Source organism: Sinocyclocheilus rhinocerous, unplaced genomic scaffold (assembly GCF_001515625.1).
Source record: "Sinocyclocheilus rhinocerous isolate Xijiao unplaced genomic scaffold, SAMN03320098_v1.1 scaffold2764, whole genome shotgun sequence".
In the NCBI taxonomy this organism is placed as follows: Eukaryota; Metazoa; Chordata; class Actinopteri; order Cypriniformes; family Cyprinidae; genus Sinocyclocheilus; species Sinocyclocheilus rhinocerous.
In genome coordinates, this window is record NW_015650694.1 from 213,514 (window position 1) to 220,174 (window position 6,661).

Consider the following 6,661-nt stretch of genomic DNA (forward strand, 5'->3'; position numbering starts at 1 on the left):
AGCTTCACTCAGTCAGGTGACGCTGATCACAGGAAGTGTGTGTGATCGCAGCTGACAGGCCCCGCCCCCTGCGGTGATGTCATCACAGACGTCAGTCAGCTCTTCTGTCAGCCTATCGGAGGCGTTTCCTGGCATGTGATTGGAATGTACATGTGCCACTCATGATGAATCCCATGAGCCTCTCTGGCTGTTGACCTTGGTGAAGCTGAACTCAGATCAGTTACTGTGATTCTGCTTCTTCATCTGCTGCTGGTCTGCATGTCTGTCTGGTTATATATTTGTTTTTGTATCAGTCTGTCCATGAATCTGTTACTTTTGTATTATTTCTAGTCAGCTGTTTTATGAAATCAATCCATTACTGTAGTTGTGTCAGTGTGTCATCTGGTGCACAGCAGTATCTCTCTCTCTCTCTCTCTCTCTCTAAACCAGTCCCCTGTTAGATGTTGTTTCGATGTTTAACCGAAAACTAGTTAGTGCTTCAGACCATTTAGATCCAGCTTCATTTCCCCTTTAATTCAACCCTAATCAGATTGCAGCCTTTTCATTGTAATTATGATTTCAATCCCGCTAGAGAGAGAGAGAGAGAGAGAGAGAGAGAGAGAGCATCAGTGTGAGTGTGGAGGGGCTGACGTGTGGATACTCACTGGAGAGCAGTGGGAGGAGCCTCGTAATCCTCTCAGCCAATGGCGCACCGGTGAGGCTGCATCACACAGCATCATTTCATTGAGCGCCGCTCAGCTGAGCTCCAGCGCTTCACTGCTGCTCCTGTCCCGGACAAAGGATGACATCAGCGCAGCTTCACTGAGAAACACTCATATTCATATTCCTCTCATCTCCGCTGCAGAGCTTTCCTGTCATTTTATTGGAAGAAGAGCACCCATGAAATGCACTGGTGAACGCTTCACGCTTGCATGAGGCGACTGAGATGCTCTTTCAGTGCATGAACCGTTAGCGGCGAGAGAGGAGGAAGAGGAAGAGGGAGAGGGGGAGGGGAGCCGAGCCGCAGAGAGAGAGAGAGAGAGAGAGAGGAATCACACAGGAGAAGCAGAATTCCAGAAGCACCTGTTCCCCTAATATGATCATGGATATTAACATCCAGTCTCACCGCTTCTACTTCCCGCAGATCTACTGTGAGCCCGGCGTGCCGCTCGCCGACATCAAGATCAGGTACGTTCCTCCTCGTCTCTGAGACGTGCAGCTGAATCCTAATCGAGCAGTGAAACCGGAAGACAAGGGACGTACGGATGGAGCCTGATTTACAGCTTCAGACGGATCCTCTTTTGTTCTGGTGATCTCAGAGGCCTGGAGGAGACGCGCTGTTACCATGGAAACCAGTTTAGTGCTGATGTGTGTGCGTGTGCGTGCGTGAGTGTGTGTGTGTGTGTGTGAGTGTGTGTCTGTGTGTGTGTGAGTGTGTGCGCATTTTTGTGACAAATGAGGACATAAATTTGTATAATGACAAGGGTATGACATAGGTACTGATCTCTCTCCAGGGGATTGTGGGTAATTTGCTGCAGGGTCGCAGTGATGATGTCATCAGACTCTGTCGTCATGGTAACGGTTCACTGGGCCAGTCTGTCGAATCAGCAGGTATTTTTAGACATAATAATAAATGAGACGGACACTAATGAGCTCTCATTAATAGAGCCAGTGTGATGTTAGTAGTATTGAGAAACTATTATGTATACACAATACAATACAGAATACAAAATATTCATATTTGTGAGATGATAACTGGGCACTCGCTGAATTAAACATGCAGCGTAATGAGGTCATGTGACCACACTGAAGTCTTTTATTATTGCACACTGGCTGCATGCAGAAACCTGATGAATGATGCATTCACAAATAAACTATAGGAGCCACTGCAGTGATTCTCTGTGTGATTCTACTTTGCTGTTTATGTGCATTCACTCATTCTGACAGGAAGTGAAGGTCACATGACTATCAGCACTCTCAGCAGCTGTAGTGTTCTGTCATAAAGGGCAACTCAATCTGTCACTGCAGCACAGTGTTTCTTTTCAGTGTGATCAGATTTTTCATGCAACTGGATTAAAAATGCAAAATAATCATACTTTCTAGATGATATGTGAACAGCACTCACTGAATTAAACATGCATTGTCACGTGACAACATTGGAGTCTGAAACATGTATTATTGCACATTGGCTGCATGCATAAACGTGTTGCATGATGCATTCACAAATAAACCTCAGTCTTCATCTGTATGAGCCACTGCAATGTTAAAGACCATTATTGAGGACCAGATGGCTCTGAATGAACAGTCTATTAACGTTACTAGAAGAACGTTTGTTCATAACATTAGCCTGAGCGTTCCCTGTTGATGAAGCTGTGTTGATGATAATAACCAAATAGACCCTGACTGGTTGACTGGAGCATTGTGAGCAAGAGAGGTCACGAGGTCAGACGATTATGAGAGATTTCAGCTGCATGCACATGCTGCACACTGATGCTGGAGATGCGTTTGATTTATTCATGTCACAGAGAAGGTTTGTTCATATTTCAGTGAGCGGAGGAGGCCGTGTGTGTGTGTGTGTTTCTGCCCTAAACCTGCAGTGAACGCGTCTAACGTCTCATGAAAGTCTCATTTATTCATGCGTTTCCCTCTGATCAGCAGAAATCCTCCTGAAGAATGAACACAGCTTGTGAAATGATTTCAGCAGCGCTGCACTTGTCCTGCATCAGCTGACGGGTTTTTCATGTATGTTGCATTAGACTGCAGTTATTTACAGAAAGATGCAGAGTGGAGCGGAATATGACGTCTTTATTCTTTACTGCATTCAGACCTGTTTCAATTCACCCAAAATCATCATCCTGTCATCATTTACTCTCCCTCACGTCACTGCAAACATGTATGACTTTCTGTCTTCTGTGGAGCAACAAAAGAAGGTATTTTGACGAATGTTGTTAACCAAACAGTTTCAGTTCCCATTGACTTCCATTATATTTTTTGTCCATACTGTGGAACCCAAAACTGTTTGGTTACCAACATTCTTCAGCAGTGACTGTGTTTGGAAGAGCATACAGAGTCAGACACACTCGTACTCAGAGCAGAGTAACTGCGTCTCGAGTGTGTTCAGCAATAACTTATCATTTCAGCAGCGCTGCACAGATGGGCTTGTTTTCCTCGTGTTCAGTGCTGATCTCAAACTCTCTCCCTCTATGACTTCAGTCTGTTTTCTCATGTTCTGTCCTTTAAGAGTAGTAGATCGGGGCAAGTTGTCACATGGTCTGTGTTTCAGTAACTCTGAGGTTTTGATTCAGTATTCCAATTACACAAATGCTTGTTTTTCTCCAGCAGTGATGGTCTGTTATGGTTTCAAACTAAATCAGGAGTTTGTGAATTCTATTACTAAAATCTGCAACATATTTTAGTTTATGGGAAAACGATCTGTAGATGTTTCAAAGCAAATGTGAGTGGTCTTCTAAGGTGTTGCTGCTATGTGGTTGTTGTGGTGTTCTGGGGGTTGCTATGTTGTTGATGGGGTGTCCTGGGGTTGTTATGAAGTTGTTAGGGTGCTATGGGTTTGCTATGAGGTTGTTGGGGTGTTCTGGGGGTTGCTATGCAGTTGATAGGGTGTCCTGGGGTTATTATGTGGTTGTTATGGTGTCCTAGGATTTGATATGTGTTTGTTGTGGTGTTCTGGGGGTTGCTATATGGTTGCTAGGGTGTTCTGGTGTTTCTAAGTGGTTGTTGGGGTGTTCTGGGGCTTGCTATGCAGTTGTTAGGGTGTTCTGGGGTTCTTGTGCGGTTGTTAGAGTGTCCAGGGGGTTGCTATGCAATTTTTAGGGTGTCCTGGGCTTTGCTAAGCAATTGATATAGGGTGTTCTGGGGTTGCTATGGAGTTATTAGGGTGTCCTGGGGTTGCTATGCGGTTGTTAGGATGTTTTGGGGTTGCTATGTGGTTGATAGGCTGTCTTGGGGGTTGAGATGCAGTTGTTAGGGTGTTCTGGGATTGCTATGCAGTTTTTATGGTGTTTTGGGGTTTGCTATGTGGTTAATAGGGTGTCTTGGGGTTTGCTATGCAGCTGTTAGGGTGTTCTTAGGGTCGCTATGCAGGTGTTAGGGTGTCCTGGGTGTTGCTATGTGGTTTTTAGGCTGTCCTTGGGGGGGGGTTGCTATGTGGATGCTAGGGTGTCTTGGGTGTTGCTCTGCAGTTGTTAGAGGTGATCTGGGGTTGCTATGCGGTTGTTAGGGTGTACTGGGATTGCTATGCGGTTGTTATGGTGTTTTGGGGGTTGCTATGCAGTTGTTACAGTATCCTGGGTGTTGCTATGTGGCAGCTAGACTGTTCTGGCGGTTGCTATGTGGTTGCTAGGGTGTCTTGGGTGTTGCTCTGCAGTTGTTAGGGTGATATGGGGTTGCTATGCGGTTGTTAGGGTGTACTGGGGTTGCTATGCGGTTGTTATGGTGTTTTGGGGGTTGCTATGCAGTTGTTACAGTATCCTGGGTGTTGCTATGTGGCAGCTAGACTGTTCTGGCGGTTGCTATGTGGTTGCTAGGGTGTCTTGGGTGTTGCTCTGCAGTTGTTAGGGTGATATGGGGTTGCTATGCGGTTGTTAGGGTGTACTGGGGTTGCTATGCGGTTGTTATGGTGTTTTGGGGGTTGCTATGCAGTTGTTACAGTATCCTGGGTGTTGCTATGTGGCAGCTAGACTGTTCTGGCGGTTGCTATGTGGTTGCTAGGGTAGTTGCCAGGACATTGTTGATCTGGTTTGCTGCTGATGGGGGGTTGTTGGCAGGTTGTTGGTGTGGTCTGCTGCTGGTTGGTGATCTGAGCGGTGGGTGGGTAAGTGACTCTAATGAGGGCAGTGTGTTTGCATCGATTGACCCGCTGTGTGTTTGGTTTGTTTCAGCGAGCAGAGCATCTGTCAGGCCCGCGCCTCCGTCATGGTCTACGACGACACCAGCAAAAAATGGGTGCCGATCAAACCGGGTCAGCAGGGCTTCAGTCGAATCAACATCTACCACAACACGAGCAGCAACAGCTTCCGCGTGGTGGGAGTCAAACTGCAGGACCAGCAGGTGCGTCTGCTCATCTACACACAATAACAATCAGATAGCACACTAACACACCAGATCATTCACCAGAAATCACCATCATTTCCTTCAAGACTTGACTTCACATCAAGTCACATTTATTTTATAGCATTTTTGTTTCAAAGCAGCTTCATAGTGATAAACAGCAAAATGACAGTGTTGATGATGCAAAATTCATCAGTTATGAAACTGATTCAGGGCTCGACATTAACGCTAGTCCGGGACAAGTGGATTTTGTGAAGGGGCAAGTGAAAGAGAATTTTACTTGCCCGACCGGACAAGTAACCTGATTAAAATTTTAATAACAAACAATAACTAAGGCAGCACCGAAACTTTGGCGAGAATGATTCTGATTTTATTACTTTCAGTGTAAACGGTGACTAATAACGGATAATGTATTGACAGTATCAAGGTTGCGTCAGTTGAGGCTCGTGCCTCATGGAAAAATCCAAACTATAAGCGCAACAACACACACAAAGAAACAAACATACTGCGCTTGGTGATCTGAGCGGTGGGTGGGTAAGTGACTCTAATGAGGGCAGTGTGTTTGCATCGATTGACCCGCTGTGTGTTTGGTTTGTTTCAGCGAGCAGAGCATCTGTCAGGCCCGCGCCTCCGTCATGGTCTACGACGACACCAGCAAAAAATGGGTGCCGATCAAACCGGGTCAGCAGGGCTTCAGTCGAATCAACATCTACCACAACACGAGCAGCAACAGCTTCCGCGTGGTGGGAGTCAAACTGCAGGACCAGCAGGTGCGTCTGCTCATCTACACACAATAACAATCAGATAGCACACTAACACACCAGATCATTCACCAGAAATCACCATCATTTCCTTCAAGACTTGACTTCACATCAAGTCACATTTATTTTATAGCATTTTTGTTTCAAAGCAGCTTCATAGTGATAAACAGCAAAATGACAGTGTTGATGATGCAAAATTCATCAGTTATGAAACTGATTCAGGGCTCGACATTAACGCTAGTCCGGGACAAGTGGATTTTGTGAAGGGGCAAGTGAAAGAGAATTTTACTTGCCCGACCGGACAAGTAACCTGATAAAAATTTTAATAACAAACAATAACTAAGGCAGCACCGAAACTTTGGCGAGAATGATTCTGATTTTATTACTTTCAGTGTAAACGGTGACTAATAACGGATAATGTATTGACAGTATCAAGGTCGTGTCAGTTGAGGCTCACGCAGCCTGTCTGACTCATGGAGAAATCCAAACTATAAGCGCAACAGCACACACAAAGAAACAAACATGAACAAACATACTGCGACTTAATGTATTGATCAAATTTAAGAATTTGACGTAAATGGTGACGTACATTTAATCAGGTTAGGAAAATATTGCCCTTCATAAAGTTAAAAAGTGTAACAGCAATCAATTTAAGGCAAATATGCTGATTAAAGTAATACCTGATAGAGCACTGATGAGACTATTGCTTCAGAATAAATTACATTTACGCCAAAAAAAAAAAAAAAGAACCACCTTTTTTTCCCCCGGACAAGTAACTTTTTTACTCGGACAAGTGAATGACTGTTATTGGTATATGAAGATTGAAACTAAATATATTTCCTATTTCAAAAATA

The 6,661-nt window shown here is 44.7% G+C and overlaps 1 pseudogene; it reads left to right on the top strand.

The window, feature by feature from the left end:
• Positions 1–680: 680 nt before the first annotated feature.
• LOC107712197 (ena/VASP-like protein pseudogene) lies at positions 681–5,073 on the top strand (annotated as a pseudogene).
• The last annotated feature ends 1,588 nt before the right edge of the window (positions 5,074–6,661 follow it).